Source organism: Cryptomeria japonica, unplaced genomic scaffold (assembly GCF_030272615.1).
Source record: "Cryptomeria japonica unplaced genomic scaffold, Sugi_1.0 HiC_scaffold_184, whole genome shotgun sequence".
NCBI lineage: Eukaryota > Viridiplantae > Streptophyta > Pinopsida > Cupressales > Cupressaceae > Cryptomeria > Cryptomeria japonica.
Window position 1 is genome coordinate 145,001 of NW_026729006.1, and position 16,381 is coordinate 161,381.

The window sequence follows — 16,381 nt, forward strand, 5'->3', positions numbered from 1 at the left end:
TTGGTGCGCACACCTTGGCTGGGTTGCGCGCCCTGGTGGGCACCATGGTGCGCACCAAGGAGCGCTCCGAAGTGTGCTCCAAGGTGCGGCGTGCACGAAGTCGGAGCCCGGTTTGCCCCGGGTGCGCACCTCGCGTGCACCTTCGCCGCGGTGGGCACCATGGCGTGCACGAAGTCGGAGCCCGGTTTGCCCCGGGTGCGCACCTCGCGTGCACCTTCGCCGGGGTGGGCACCTTGGTGTGCAGACCTTGGCTGGGTTGCGCGCCCTGGTGGGCACCATGGTGCGCACCAAGGAGCGCTCCGAAGTGTGCTCCAAGGTGCGGCCTGCACGAAGTCGGAGCCCGGTTTGCCCCGGGTGTGCACCTCGGGTGGGCACCTTGGTGCGCATGCCTTGCCTGGGCTGCGCACCAGGGCGGGCTCAAGATGGCACCCGCGTTCCTTTTTTTTCACTATCTTTCAAAACGGAAATTTTAAAATCTCATTTTTTTTTGCCTTTTTCTGGAAATTAGTGAAGGCAGCGCATCAAAGGTGCGCACCTCGCTGCCCACCACGGTGCGCAACGCCGGTGGGCACCCGGGAGTGCTTCGAAGTGTGCTCCAAGGTGCTGCGTGCACGTTGTCGGAGCCCGGTTTGCCCCGGGTGCGCACCTCGCGTGCACCTTCGTCGGGGTGGGCACCTTGGCTGGGTTTGCCCCGGCTGCGCTCCGAAGCGGGGTTATTGGAGCGCCGCCTCTTTTTTTGTCGGAGCGTTTGGTGGGGTTTCTCGCATTGGCTCTTCCGAGGCCCGGTTGCCACCCTGGCGCGCACGAAGTCGGAAGTAGGGTTAATTGCCCGGGTGCGCACCTTTGCCAGGGTGGGCACCTTACCTGGGCTGCGCACCAGGGCGGGCTCAAGATGGCACGCGCGTTCCGTTTTTTTCACTATCTTTCAAAACGGAAATTTTAAAATCTCCTTTTTTTTTTGCCTTTTCTGGAAATTAGTGAAGGCAGCGCATCAAAGGTGCGCACCTCGCTGCCCACCTTGGTGTGCTCTGAGGTGCGCACCCGGGAGCGCTACGAAGTGTGCTCCAAGGTGCGGCGTGCACGTTGTCGGAGCCCGGTTTGCCCCGGGTGCGCACCTCGCCTGCACCTTGGCCGGGGTGGGCACCTTGGCTGGGTTTGCCCAGGGTGCGCTCCGAAGCGGGGTTACTGGAGCGCCCCCTCTTTTTTTGTCAGAGCGTTTGGTGGGGTTTCTCGCATTGGCTCTTCCCAGGCCCGGTTGTTGGGTGCGCTCCCACCCTGGCGCGCGCGAAGTTGGAAGTTGGGTTAATTGCCCGGGCGCGCACCTTCGCCAGGGTGGGCACCTTGGTGCGCACACCTTGGCTGGGCTGCGCACCAGGGCGGGCTCAAGATGGCACCAGCATTCCCTTTTTCTCACTATCTTTCAAAACGGAAATTTTAAAATCTCGTTTTTTTTTTGCCTTTTATGGAAATTAGTGAAGGCATCGCATCAAAGGTGCGCACCTCGCTGCCCACCTTGGTGTGCTCCGAGGTGCCCACCACGGTGCGCAACGCCGGTGCGAACCCGGGAGCGCCCCGATGTGTGCTCCAAGGTGCGGCGTGCACGAAGTCGGACCCCGGTTTGCCCCGGGTGCGCACCTCGCGTGCACCTTGGTGCGCACACCTTGGCTGGGTTGCGCGGCCTGGTGGGCACCATGGTGCGCACCAAGGAGCGCTCCGAAGTGTGCTCCAAGGTGCGGCGTGCACGAAGTCGGAGCCCGGTTTGCCCCGGGTACGCACCTCGCGTGCACCTTCGCCGGGGTGGGCACCTCGGCTGGGTTGCGCGCCCTGGTGCGCACCAAGGAGCGCTCCGAAGTGTGCTCCAAGGTGCGGCGTGCACGAAGTCGGAGCCCGGTTTGCCCCGGGTGCGCACCTTCGCCGCGGTGCGCACCATGGCGTGCACGAAGTCGGAGCCCGGTTTGCCCCGGGTGCGCACCTCGCGTGCACCTTCGGCGGGGTTGCGCGCCCTGGTGGGCACCATGGTGCGCACCAAGGAGCGCTCCGAAGTGTGCTCCAAGGTGCGGCGTGCACGAAGTCGGAGCCCGGTTTGCCCCGGGTGCGCACCTCGCGTGCACCTTCGGCGGGGTTGCGCGCCCTGGTGGGCACCATGGTGCGCACCAAGGAGCGCTCCGAAGTGTGCTCCAAGGTGCGGCGTGCACGAAGTCGGAGCCCGGTTTGCCCCGGGTGCGCACCTCGCGTGCACCTTCGCCGCGGTGGGCACCATGGCGTGCACGAAGTCGGAGCCCGGTTTGCCCCGGGTGCGCACCTCGCGTGCACCTTCGCCGGGGTGGGCACCTCGGCTGGGTTGCGCGCCCTGGTGCGCACCAAGGAGCGCTCCGAAGTGTGCTCCAAGGTGCGGCGTGCACGAAGTCGGAGCCCGGTTTGCCCCGGGTGCGCACCTCGCGTGCACCTTCGCCAGGGTGGGCACCTCGGTGCGCACACCTTCTCAATGTTTTCTTGCCTTTTCTGGAAATTGGTGAAGGCAGCGCATCAAAGGTGCGCACCTCGGTGTGCTCCGAGGTGCGAACCCGAGAGCGCTCCGAGGTGCCCACGAAGTCGAAAGTCGGGTTAATTGCATTGTTTTCCCCGGGTGCGCTCCGAGGTGCGCAACATCGGCGCGCACCAAGGAGGGCTCCGAAGTGTGCTCCAAGGTGCGCACGATGGCGTGCACCTCTGGTGCGCACGATTCGGAGCTCGGTTTGACCGGGGTGCGCACACCTTGGCTGGGTTGCGCACCTTTTGTGCGCTCCAAGGTGCGCACGAAGTCGGAGCTCGGTTTGCCCCGGGTGCGCACCTTCGCCAGGGTGCGCACCTTGATGCGCACGCCTTGGCTGGGCTGCGCACCTTGGTGGGCGCCATGGTGCGCACCTTTCGTGCGCTCCAAGGTGCGCACGAAGTCGGAGCTCGGTTTGCCCCGGGTGCGCACCTTGGTGGGCGCCATGGTGCACTCCGAGGTGCCCAAGATTGGTGCGCACCAAGGAGCGCTCCGAAGTGCGCTCCAAGGTGCGCGCGAAGTCGAAAGTTGGGTTAATTGTCCGGTTTGCCTCGGGTGCGCACCTTGCGTGCACCTTCGCCAGGGTGGGCGCCTTGGTGCGCACACCTTGGCTGGGCTGCGCACACCTTGGCACCCGCGTTTCCTTCATTTTAAATTTTTTTTTTTTACAATCTCTCAAGTGGGAAATTCTATAATCTCAACTTTTTTTGCCTTTTCAGGAAACTTTTGAATGGAGCGCATCATTGGTGCGCTCCGAAGTGTGCTCCAAAGCTCTCTCCAGCTGCGTGCACCTGCCCCGGCCGCGCACCCGGCCCCGCCCAGCTTCGCTCACCTGTCCCGGGCGTCTGGTGCGGAACCTTAGAGTAAGAAACATCACCGTGCACCTTGGCCAACGTGCGCGACTCGACCGAGCGCGCACTGGCCGAGGTGCACACCGATTTCACCTGGGTGCGCGCGCAGCACCTCGGGCGCACCGGGGTGCGCGCACAACGCCCGGGTTGCACCGTGGCCTGTGTGCTCGGGGTGCCTCGGGTGCGCGCTCGGTGTCGCCCCCGCGCGCGCGGTAGTGCGGGCAGCGCACCCCGGCCCGGCCCGGCCCCGACGAGAACGCAAACGGGCAAAAGGTTTATTCAAATAGCATTGCGACGCCCGGCGAAAAACTAAAAAAGGGTGCAACACCGGGACTTCCCGGGAGGTCACCCATCCCAGTACTACTCCGGCCCAAGCGCGCTTAACTGCGGAGTTCTGATGGGATCCGGTGCACTAATGCTGGTATGATCGCACCCGTTATGAGCTTGTCGCAGTGTGTACTTAGCAAACCGCGACCCACGTGCGAATCCACCCCGGCCACCCACCCCCGTCGAGGTGCACACCCTCCCTCGCGAAGTGCGCCCCGTTCGCCAAGTGTGAGCCCTGCCCGGGTGCGCGCACCTTGCTAGGGCGTCGGGTGTGCACCCGGCCCGGCCTACGTGCGTGCACCTGGAGGGGGCGTCGTGTGCGTGCAGTGTCCCGTCTGCAACGCGGTGCCCACACACCACCTCGGGCGCAACGACCTGCGCTCACATGTGGGCCGAGTGCACCTTGGTGCATGTTCGGGGCGCCTCGGGTGCACGCTCGATCTTGCCCCGGTGCACCAAGGCGCTCGGTTTGCCCCGGGTGCGCACTTGGTGCAAGGTGGGCACCCAAAATAGGGATCAAGCACCAAAACACAAGTTTCGGGATGCAAAATGGGACCCAAGGACCACAAATGCGTTCCAAGACCCATGATGGGTCCACGAGAACAAAAATGTGTTCCGAGACTTAATAAACAAATATTGGGTTTTAGGAGAAGAAACATGCTCTGATGCCCAAAACGAGAATCGACCCCGAAAAGGCCACAGGCCAAAAGTGGGATGCGAGACAAAAAAAAATGGGACCCGAGGACCAAAATTGGGTTCCCAGATCGAAGACAGGGCAACCGGACAAGAAACGACCTCTAAGGCTCGAAATGAGTCCCGACGACTAAAACTTGACAAGAAGCACCCATCAGGCACCCAACTCGACACCCATGGGATGCCGACCCACCCGGGCTTCCACCTAGCACACCTTGGCACCCACCCACCCTCGCACCCAACCTCGCACCCAACTTAGCACCTTTGAACCCACATTGGCACTCACCCTGACCCTGGCACCTTGGAACCCACATTGGCACTCACCTTGACCCTGGCACCCACCTTTGCACTCACCTTGGGACCCACCCTGGCTCCCACCTCGGCACCCACCCAGACACCCACCTTGGTTCCTTGGCACCCACCTTGGATCCTTGGCACCCACCCCGACACCCACCTTGGCACGCAACTTGGCTACTTGCCACCCACCTTGGCTCCTTGACGCCCACCCCGACAACCACCCCGTGACCTACCCTGGCTAGGGTTGGTGCACACCCACCCTGGTGCCCACCTTGGCACCCACCCTATGACCCACCTTGGCACGCACCTTAGTACCCACCCCGTTACCCACCCTAGGACCCACCCCGTGACCCACCTTGGCCAGGGTGGGTGCCTTGGTGCGCACAACTTGCCTGGGCTGCACACCAGGGCGGGCTCAAGATGGCACCCGCGTTCCGTTTTTTTCACTATCTTTCAAAACGGAAATTTTAAAATCTCATTTTTTTCTTTTTTTTGCCTTTTCTGGAAATTAGTGAAGGCAGCGCATCAAAGGTGCGCAATGCTGGTGCGAACCCGGGAGCGCTCCGATGTGTGCTCCAAGGTGCGGCGTGCACGAAGTCCGAGCCCGGTTTGCCCCGGGTGCGCACCTCGCGTGCACCTTCGCCGGGGTGAGCACCTTGGCTGGGTTGCGCGCCCTGGTGCGTACCAAGGAGCGCTCTGAAGTGTGCTCCAAGGTGCGGCGTGCACGAAGTCGGAGCCCGGTTTGCCCCGGGTGTGCACCTCGGGTGCGCACCTCGCGTGCACCTTCGCTGCGGTGGGCACCTTGGCTGGGTTGCGCGCCTTGGTGGGCACCATGCAGTGCACGAAGTCGGAGCCCGGTTTGCCCCGGGCGCGCACCTCCGCCAGGGTGGGCACCTTGGTGCGCACAACTTGCCTGGGCTGCGCATCAGGAAGGGCTCAAGATGGCACCCGCGTTCCGTTTTTTTCACTATCTTTCAGAACGGAAATTTTAAAATATCGTTTTTTTTTGCCTTTTCTGGAAATTAGTGAAGGCAGCGCATCAAAGGTGCGCAACGCTGGTGCGAACCTGGGAGCGCTCCGATGTGTGCTCCAAGGTGCGGCGTGCACGAAGTCGGAGCCCGGTTTGCCTCGGGTGCGCCCTGGTGGGCACCATGGTGCGCACCAAGGAGCGCTCCGAAGTGTGCTCCAAGGTGCGGCCTGCACGAAGTCGGAGCCCGGTTTGCCCCGGGTGTGCACCTCGGGTGGGCACCTTGGTGCGCATGCCTTGCCTGGGCTGCGCACCAGGGCGGGCTCAAGATGGCACCCGCGTTCCTTTTTTTTCACTATCTTTCAAAACGGAAATTTTAAAATCTCATTTTTTTTTGCCTTTTTCTGGAAATTAGTGAAGGCAGCGCATCAAAGGTGCGCACCTCGCTGCCCACCACGGTGCGCAACGCCGGTGGGCACCCGGGAGTGCTTCGAAGTGTGCTCCAAGGTGCTGCGTGCACGTTGTCGGAGCCCGGTTTGCCCCGGGTGCGCACCTCGCGTGCACCTTCGTCGGGGTGGGCACCTTGGCTTGGTTTGCCCCGGCTGCGCTCCGAAGCGGGGTTATTGGAGCGCCGCCTCTTTTTTTGTCGGAGCGTTTGGTGGGGTTTCTCGCATTGGCTCTTCCGAGGCCCGGTTGCCACCCTGGCGCGCACGAAGTCGGAAGTAGGGTTAATTGCCCGGGTGCGCACCTTTGCCAGGGTGGCACCTTACCTGGGCTGCACACCAGGGCGGGCTCAAGATGGCACGCGCGTTCCGTTTTTTTCACTATCTTTCAAAACGGAAATTTTAAAATCTCCTTTTTTTTTTGCCTTTTCTGGAAATTAGTGAAGGCAGCGCATCAAAGGTGCGCACCTCGCTGCCCACCTTGGTGTGCTCTGAGGTGCGCACCCGGGAGCGCTACGAAGTGTGCTCCAAGGTGCGGCGTGCACGTTGTCGGAGCCCGGTTTGCCCCGGGTGCGCACCTCGCCTGCACCTTGGCCGGGGTGGGCACCTTGGCTGGGTTTGCCCAGGGTGCGCTCCGAAGCGGGGTTACTGGAGCGCCCCCTCTTTTTTTGTCAGAGAGTTTGGTGGGGTTTCTCGCATTGGCTCTTCCCAGGCCCGGTTGTTGGGTGCGCTCCCACCCTGGCGCGCGCGAAGTTGGAAGTTGGGTTAATTGCCCGGGCGCGCACCTTCGCCAGGGTGGGCACCTTGGTGCGCAAACCTTGGCTGGGCTGCGCACCAGGGCGGGCTCAAGATGGCACCAGCATTCCCTTTTTCTCACTATCTTTCAAAACGGAAATTTTAAAATCTCGTTTTTTTTTTGCCTTTTATGGAAATTAGTGAAGGCATCGCATCAAAGGTGCGCACCTCGCTGCCCACCTTGGTGTGCTCCGAGGTGCCCACCACGGTGCGCAACGCCGGTGCGAACCCGGGAGCGCCCCGATGTGTGCTCCAAGGTGCGGCGTGCACGAAGTCGGACCCCGGTTTGCCCCGGGTGCGCACCTCGCGTGCACCTTGGTGCGCACACCTTGGCTGGGTTGCGCGGCCTGGTGGGCACCATGGTGCGCACCAAGGAGCGCTCCGAAGTGTGCTCCAAGGTGCGGCGTGCACGAAGTCGGAGCCCGGTTTGCCCCGGGTGCGCACCTTCGCCGCGGTGGGCACCATGGCGTGCACGAAGTCGGAGCCCGGTTTGCCCCGGGTGCGCACCTCGCGTGCACCTTCGCCGGGGTGGGCACCTCGGCTGGGTTGCGCGCCCTGGTGCGCACCAAGGAGCGCTCTGAAGTGTGCTCCAAGGTGCGGCGTGCACGAAGTCGGAGCCCGGTTTGCCCCGGGTGTGCACCTCGCGTGCACCTTCGCTGCGGTGGGCACCTTGGCTGGGTTGCGCGCCTTGGTGGGCACCATGCAGTGCACGAAGTCGGAGCCCGGTTTGCCCCGGGCGCGCACCTCCGCCAGGGTGGGCACCTTGGTGCGCACAACTTGCCTGGGCTGCGCACCAGGAAGGGCTCAAGATGGCACCCGCGTTCCGTTTTTTTCACTATCTTTCAGAACGGAAATTTTAAAATATCGTTTTTTTTTGCCTTTTCTGGAAATTAGTGAAGGCAGCGCATCAAAGGTGCGCAACGCTGGTGCGAACCTAGGAGCGCTCCGATGTGTGCTCCAAGGTGCGGCGTGCACGAAGTCGGACCCCGGTTTGCCCCGGGTGCGCACCTCGCGTGCACCTTGGTGCGCACACCTTGGCTGGGTTGCGCGCCCTGGTGGGCACCATGGTGCGCACCAAGGAGCGCTCCGAAGTGTGCTCCAAGGTGCGGCGTGCACGAAGTCGGAGCCCGGTTTGCCCCGGGTGCGCACCTCGCGTGCACCTTCGCCGCGGTGGGCACCATGGCGTGCACGAAGTCGGAGCCCGGTTTGCCCCGGGTGCGCACCTCGCGTGCACCTTCGCCGGGGTGGGCACCTCGGCTGGGTTGCGCGCCCTGGTGCGCACCAAGGAGCGCTCCGAAGTGTGCTCCAAGGTGCGGCGTGCACGAAGTCGGAGCCCGGTTTGCCCCGGGTGCGCACCTCGCGTGCACCTTCGCCAGGGTGGGCACCTCGGTGCGCACACCTTCTCAATGTTTTCTTGCCTTTTCTGGAAATTGGTGAAGGCAGCGCATCAAAGGTGCGCACCTCGGTGTGCTCCGAGGTGCGAACCCGAGAGCGCTCCGAGGTGCCCACGAAGTCGAAAGTCGGGTTAATTGCATTGTTTTCCCCGGGTGCGCTCCGAGGTGCGCAACATCGGCGCGCACCAAGGAGGGCTCCGAAGTGTGCTCCAAGGTGCGCACGATGGCGTGCACCTCTGGTGCGCACGATTCGGAGCTCGGTTTGACCGGGGTGCGCACACCTTGGCTGGGTTGCGCACCTTTTGTGCGCTCCAAGGTGCGCACGAAGTCGGAGCTCGGTTTGCCCCGGGTGCGCACCTTCGCCAGGGTGCGCACCTTGATGCGCACGCCTTGGCTGGGCTGCGCACCTTGGTGGGCGCCATGGTGCGCACCTTTCGTGCGCTCCAAGGTGCGCACGAAGTCGGAGCTCGGTTTGCCCCGGGTGCGCACCTTGGTGGGCGCCATGGTGCACTCCGAGGTGCCCAAGATTGGTGCGCACCAAGGAGCGCTCCGAAGTGCGCTCCAAGGTGCGCGCGAAGTCGAAAGTTGGGTTAATTGTCCGGTTTGCCTCGGGTGCGCACCTTGCGTGCACCTTCGCCAGGGTGGGCGCCTTGGTGCGCACACCTTGGCTGGGCTGCGCACACCTTGGCACCCGCGTTTCCTTCATTTTAAATTTTTTTTTTTTACAATCTCTCAAGTGGGAAATTCTATAATCTCAACTTTTTTTGCCTTTTCAGGAAACTTTTGAATGGAGCGCATCATTGGTGCGCTCCGAAGTGTGCTCCAAAGCTCTCTCCAGCTGCGTGCACCTGCCCCGGCCGCGCACCCGGCCCCGCCCAGCTTCGCTCACCTGTCCCGGGCGTCTGGTGCGGAACCTTAGAGTAAGAAACATCACCGTGCACCTTGGCCAACGTGCGCGACTCGACCGAGCGCGCACTGGCCGAGGTGCACACCGATTTCACCTGGGTGCGCGCGCAGCACCTCGGGCGCACCGGGGTGCGCGCACAACGCCCGGGTTGCACCGTGGCCTGTGTGCTCGGGGCGCCTCGGGTGCGCGCTCGGTGTCGCCCCCGCGCGCGCGGTAGTGCGGGCAGCGCACCCCGGCCCGGCCCGGCCCCGACGAGAACGCAAACGGGCAAAAGGTTTATTCAAATAGCATTGCGACGCCCGGCGAAAAACTAAAAAAGGGTGCAACACCGGGACTTCCCGGGAGGTCACCCATCCCAGTACTACTCCGGCCCAAGCGCGCTTAACTGCGGAGTTCTGATGGGATCCAGTGCACTAACGCTGGTATGATCGCACCCGTTATGAGCTTGTCGCAGTGTGTACTTAGCAAACCGCGACCCACGTGCGAATCCACCCCGGCCACCCACCCCCGTCGAGGTGCACACCCTCCCTCGCGAAGTGCGCCCCGTTCGCCAAGTGTGAGCCCTGCCCGGGTGCGCGCACCTTGCTAGGGCGTCGGGTGTGCACCCGGCCCGGCCTACGTGCGTGCACCTGGAGGGGGCGTCGTGTGCGTGCAGTGTCCCGTCTGCAACGCGGTGCCCACACACCACCTCGGGCGCAACGACCTGCGCTCACATGTGGGCCGAGTGCACCTTGGTGCATGTTCGGGGCGCCTCGGGTGCACGCTCGATCTTGCCCCGGTGCACCAAGGCGCTCGGTTTGCCCCGGGTGCGCACTTGGTGCAAGGTGGGCACCCAAAATAGGGATCAAGCACCAAAACACAAGTTTCGGGATGCAAAATGGGACCCAAGGACCACAAATGCGTTCCAAGACCCATGATGGGTCCACGAGAACAAAAATGTGTTCCGAGACTTAATAAACAAATATTGGGTTTTAGGAGAAGAAACATGCTCTGATGCCCAAAACGAGAATCGACCCCGAAAAGGCCACAGGCCAAAAGTGGGATGCGAGACAAAAAAAAATGGGACCCGAGGACCAAAATTGGGTTCCCAGGTCGAAGACAGGGCAACCGGACAAGAAACGACCTCTAAGGCTCGAAATGAGTCCCGACGACTAAAACTTGACAAGAAGCACCCATCAGGCACCCAACTCGACACCCATGGGATGCCGACCCACCCGGGCTTCCACCTAGCACACCTTGGCACCCACCCACCCTCGCACCCAACCTCGCACCCAACTTAGCACCTTTGAACCCACATTGGCACTCACCCTGACCCTGGCACCTTGGAACCCACATTGGCACTCACCTTGACCCTGGCACCCACCTTTGCACTCACCTTGGGACCCACCCTGGCTCCCACCTCGGCACCCACCCAGACACCCACCTTGGTTCCTTGGCACCCACCTTGGATCCTTGGCACCCACCCCGACACCCACCTTGGCACGCAACTTGGCTACTTGCCACCCACCTTGGCTCCTTGACGCCCACCCCGACAACCACCCCGTGACCTACCCTGGCTAGGGTTGGTGCACACCCACCCTGGTGCCCACCTTGGCACCCACCCTATGACCCACCTTGGCACGCACCTTAGTACCCACCCCGTTACCCACCCTAGGACCCACCCCGTGACCCACCTTGGCCAGGGTGGGTGCCTTGGTGCGCACAACTTGCCTGGGCTGCACACCAGGGCGGGCTCAAGATGGCACCCGCGTTCCGTTTTTTTCACTATCTTTCAAAACGGAAATTTTAAAATCTCATTTTTTTCTTTTTTTTGCCTTTTCTGGAAATTAGTGAAGGCAGCGCATCAAAGGTGCGCAATGCTGGTGCGAACCCGGGAGCGCTCCGATGTGTGCTCCAAGGTGCGGCGTGCACGAAGTCCGAGCCCGGTTTGCCCCGGGTGCGCACCTCGCGTGCACCTTCGCCGGGGTGAGCACCTTGGCTGGGTTGCGCGCCCTGGTGCGTACCAAGGAGCGCTCTGAAGTGTGCTCCAAGGTGCGGCGTGCACGAAGTCGGAGCCCGGTTTGCCCCGGGTGTGCACCTCGGGTGCGCACCTCGCGTGCACCTTCGCTGCGGTGGGCACCTTGGCTGGGTTGCGCGCCTTGGTGGGCACCATGCAGTGCACGAAGTCGGAGCCCGGTTTGCCCCGGGCGCGCACCTCCGCCAGGGTGGGCACCTTGGTGCGCACAACTTGCCTGGGCTGCGCATCAGGAAGGGCTCAAGATGGCACCCGCGTTCCGTTTTTTTCACTATCTTTCAGAACGGAAATTTTAAAATATCGTTTTTTTTTGCCTTTTCTGGAAATTAGTGAAGGCAGCGCATCAAAGGTGCGCAACGCTGGTGCGAACCTGGGAGCGCTCCGATGTGTGCTCCAAGGTGCGGCGTGCACGAAGTCGGAGCCCGGTTTGCCTCGGGTGCGCCCTGGTGGGCACCATGGTGCGCACCAAGGAGCGCTCCGAAGTGTGCTCCAAGGTGCGGCCTGCACGAAGTCGGAGCCCGGTTTGCCCCGGGTGTGCACCTCGGGTGGGCACCTTGGTGCGCATGCCTTGCCTGGGCTGCGCACCAGGGCGGGCTCAAGATGGCACCCGCGTTCCTTTTTTTTCACTATCTTTCAAAACGGAAATTTTAAAATCTCATTTTTTTTTGCCTTTTTCTGGAAATTAGTGAAGGCAGCGCATCAAAGGTGCGCACCTCGCTGCCCACCACGGTGCGCAACGCCGGTGGGCACCCGGGAGTGCTTCGAAGTGTGCTCCAAGGTGCTGCGTGCACGTTGTCGGAGCCCGGTTTGCCCCGGGTGCGCACCTCGCGTGCACCTTCGTCGGGGTGGGCACCTTGGCTTGGTTTGCCCCGGCTGCGCTCCGAAGCGGGGTTATTGGAGCGCCGCCTCTTTTTTTGTCGGAGCGTTTGGTGGGGTTTCTCGCATTGGCTCTTCCGAGGCCCGGTTGCCACCCTGGCGCGCACGAAGTCGGAAGTAGGGTTAATTGCCCGGGTGCGCACCTTTGCCAGGGTGGCACCTTACCTGGGCTGCACACCAGGGCGGGCTCAAGATGGCACGCGCGTTCCGTTTTTTTCACTATCTTTCAAAACGGAAATTTTAAAATCTCCTTTTTTTTTTGCCTTTTCTGGAAATTAGTGAAGGCAGCGCATCAAAGGTGCGCACCTCGCTGCCCACCTTGGTGTGCTCTGAGGTGCGCACCCGGGAGCGCTACGAAGTGTGCTCCAAGGTGCGGCGTGCACGTTGTCGGAGCCCGGTTTGCCCCGGGTGCGCACCTCGCCTGCACCTTGGCCGGGGTGGGCACCTTGGCTGGGTTTGCCCAGGGTGCGCTCCGAAGCGGGGTTACTGGAGCGCCCCCTCTTTTTTTGTCAGAGAGTTTGGTGGGGTTTCTCGCATTGGCTCTTCCCAGGCCCGGTTGTTGGGTGCGCTCCCACCCTGGCGCGCGCGAAGTTGGAAGTTGGGTTAATTGCCCGGGCGCGCACCTTCGCCAGGGTGGGCACCTTGGTGCGCAAACCTTGGCTGGGCTGCGCACCAGGGCGGGCTCAAGATGGCACCAGCATTCCCTTTTTCTCACTATCTTTCAAAACGGAAATTTTAAAATCTCGTTTTTTTTTTGCCTTTTATGGAAATTAGTGAAGGCATCGCATCAAAGGTGCGCACCTCGCTGCCCACCTTGGTGTGCTCCGAGGTGCCCACCACGGTGCGCAACGCCGGTGCGAACCCGGGAGCGCCCCGATGTGTGCTCCAAGGTGCGGCGTGCACGAAGTCGGACCCCGGTTTGCCCCGGGTGCGCACCTCGCGTGCACCTTGGTGCGCACACCTTGGCTGGGTTGCGCGGCCTGGTGGGCACCATGGTGCGCACCAAGGAGCGCTCCGAAGTGTGCTCCAAGGTGCGGCGTGCACGAAGTCGGAGCCCGGTTTGCCCCGGGTGCGCACCTTCGCCGCGGTGGGCACCATGGCGTGCACGAAGTCGGAGCCCGGTTTGCCCCGGGTGCGCACCTCGCGTGCACCTTCGCCGGGGTGGGCACCTCGGCTGGGTTGCGCGCCCTGGTGCGCACCAAGGAGCGCTCTGAAGTGTGCTCCAAGGTGCGGCGTGCACGAAGTCGGAGCCCGGTTTGCCCCGGGTGTGCACCTCGCGTGCACCTTCGCTGCGGTGGGCACCTTGGCTGGGTTGCGCGCCTTGGTGGGCACCATGCAGTGCACGAAGTCGGAGCCCGGTTTGCCCCGGGCGCGCACCTCCGCCAGGGTGGGCACCTTGGTGCGCACAACTTGCCTGGGCTGCGCACCAGGAAGGGCTCAAGATGGCACCCGCGTTCCGTTTTTTTCACTATCTTTCAGAACGGAAATTTTAAAATATCGTTTTTTTTTGCCTTTTCTGGAAATTAGTGAAGGCAGCGCATCAAAGGTGCGCAACGCTGGTGCGAACCTGGGAGCGCTCCGATGTGTGCTCCAAGGTGCGGCGTGCACGAAGTCGGACCCCGGTTTGCCCCGGGTGCGCACCTCGCGTGCACCTTGGTGCGCACACCTTGGCTGGGTTGCGCGCCCTGGTGGGCACCATGGTGCGCACCAAGGAGCGCTCCGAAGTGTGCTCCAAGGTGCGGCGTGCACGAAGTCGGAGCCCGGTTTGCCCCGGGTGCGCACCTCGCGTGCACCTTCGCCGCGGTGGGCACCATGGCGTGCACGAAGTCGGAGCCCGGTTTGCCCCGGGTGCGCACCTCGCGTGCACCTTCGCCGGGGTGGGCACCTCGGCTGGGTTGCGCGCCCTGGTGCGCACCAAGGAGCGCTCCGAAGTGTGCTCCAAGGTGCGGCGTGCACGAAGTCGGAGCCCGGTTTGCCCCGGGTGCGCACCTCGCGTGCACCTTCGCCAGGGTGGGCACCTCGGTGCGCACACCTTCTCAATGTTTTCTTGCCTTTTCTGGAAATTGGTGAAGGCAGCGCATCAAAGGTGCGCACCTCGGTGTGCTCCGAGGTGCGAACCCGAGAGCGCTCCGAGGTGCCCACGAAGTCGAAAGTCGGGTTAATTGCATTGTTTTCCCCGGGTGCGCTCCGAGGTGCGCAACATCGGCGCGCACCAAGGAGGGCTCCGAAGTGTGCTCCAAGGTGCGCACGATGGCGTGCACCTCTGGTGCGCACGATTCGGAGCTCGGTTTGACCGGGGTGCGCACACCTTGGCTGGGTTGCGCACCTTTTGTGCGCTCCAAGGTGCGCACGAAGTCGGAGCTCGGTTTGCCCCGGGTGCGCACCTTCGCCAGGGTGCGCACCTTGATGCGCACGCCTTGGCTGGGCTGCGCACCTTGGTGGGCGCCATGGTGCGCACCTTTCGTGCGCTCCAAGGTGCGCACGAAGTCGGAGCTCGGTTTGCCCCGGGTGCGCACCTTGGTGGGCGCCATGGTGCACTCCGAGGTGCCCAAGATTGGTGCGCACCAAGGAGCGCTCCGAAGTGCGCTCCAAGGTGCGCGCGAAGTCGAAAGTTGGGTTAATTGTCCGGTTTGCCTCGGGTGCGCACCTTGCGTGCACCTTCGCCAGGGTGGGCGCCTTGGTGCGCACACCTTGGCTGGGCTGCGCACACCTTGGCACCCGCGTTTCCTTCATTTTAAATTTTTTTTTTTTACAATCTCTCAAGTGGGAAATTCTATAATCTCAACTTTTTTTGCCTTTTCAGGAAACTTTTGAATGGAGCGCATCATTGGTGCGCTCCGAAGTGTGCTCCAAAGCTCTCTCCAGCTGCGTGCACCTGCCCCGGCCGCGCACCCGGCCCCGCCCAGCTTCGCTCACCTGTCCCGGGCGTCTGGTGCGGAACCTTAGAGTAAGAAACATCACCGTGCACCTTGGCCAACGTGCGCGACTCGACCGAGCGCGCACTGGCCGAGGTGCACACCGATTTCACCTGGGTGCGCGCGCAGCACCTCGGGCGCACCGGGGTGCGCGCACAACGCCCGGGTTGCACCGTGGCCTGTGTGCTCGGGGCGCCTCGGGTGCGCGCTCGGTGTCGCCCCCGCGCGCGCGGTAGTGCGGGCAGCGCACCCCGGCCCGGCCCGGCCCCGACGAGAACGCAAACGGGCAAAAGGTTTATTCAAATAGCATTGCGACGCCCGGCGAAAAACTAAAAAAGGGTGCAACACCGGGACTTCCCGGGAGGTCACCCATCCCAGTACTACTCCGGCCCAAGCGCGCTTAACTGCGGAGTTCTGATGGGATCCGGTGCACTAACGCTGGTATGATCGCACCCGTTATGAGCTTGTCGCAGTGTGTACTTAGCAAACCGCGACCCACGTGCGAATCCACCCCGGCCACCCACCCCCGTCGAGGTGCACACCCTCCCTCGCGAAGTGCGCCCCGTTCGCCAAGTGTGAGCCCTGCCCGGGTGCGCGCACCTTGCTAGGGCGTCGGGTGTGCACCCGGCCCGGCCTACGTGCGTGCACCTGGAGGGGGCGTCGTGTGCGTGCAGTGTCCCGTCTGCAACGCGGTGCCCACACACCACCTCGGGCGCAACGACCTGCGCTCACATGTGGGCCGAGTGCACCTTGGTGCATGTTCGGGGCGCCTCGGGTGCACGCTCGATCTTGCCCCGGTGCACCAAGGCGCTCGGTTTGCCCCGGGTGCGCACTTGGTGCAAGGTGGGCACCCAAAATAGGGATCAAGCACCAAAACACAAGTTTCGGGATGCAAAATGGGACCCAAGGACCACAAATGCGTTCCAAGACCCATGATGGGTCCACGAGAACAAAAATGTGTTCCGAGACTTAATAAACAAATATTGGGTTTTAGGAGAAGAAACATGCTCTGATGCCCAAAACGAGAATCGACCCCGAAAAGGCCACAGGCCAAAAGTGGGATGCGAGACAAAAAAAAATGGGACCCGAGGACCAAAATTGGGTTCCCAGGTCGAAGACAGGGCAACCGGACAAGAAACGACCTCTAAGGCTCGAAATGAGTCCCGACGACTAAAACTTGACAAGAAGCACCCATCAGGCACCCAACTCGACACCCATGGGATGCCGACCCACCCGGGCTTCCACCTAGCACACCTTGGCACCCACCCACCCTCGCACCCAACCTCGCACCCAACTTAGCACCTTTGAACCCACATTGGCACTCACCCTGACCCTGGCACCTTGGAACCCACATTGGCACTCACCTTGACCC

At 62.6% G+C, this 16,381-nt stretch overlaps 3 non-coding genes across 3 annotated transcripts; all 3 read right to left on the reverse strand.

The window, feature by feature from the left end:
- Nucleotides 1-3,697: 3,697 nt before the first annotated feature.
- On the reverse strand, nt 3,698-3,816 carry LOC131867791 (5S ribosomal RNA). Its single transcript, XR_009366323.1, has one exon. It is a non-coding gene; the product is annotated as a 5S ribosomal RNA (ribosomal RNA).
- A 5,705-nt stretch (nt 3,817-9,521) lies between these two features.
- LOC131867787 (5S ribosomal RNA) lies at nt 9,522-9,640 on the reverse strand. The gene has a single exon (XR_009366319.1). It is a non-coding gene; the product is annotated as a 5S ribosomal RNA (ribosomal RNA).
- A 5,705-nt stretch (nt 9,641-15,345) lies between these two features.
- On the reverse strand, nt 15,346-15,464 carry LOC131867825 (5S ribosomal RNA). Its single transcript, XR_009366357.1, has one exon. It is a non-coding gene; the product is annotated as a 5S ribosomal RNA (ribosomal RNA).
- Between the last annotated feature and the right edge of the window lie 917 nt (nt 15,465-16,381).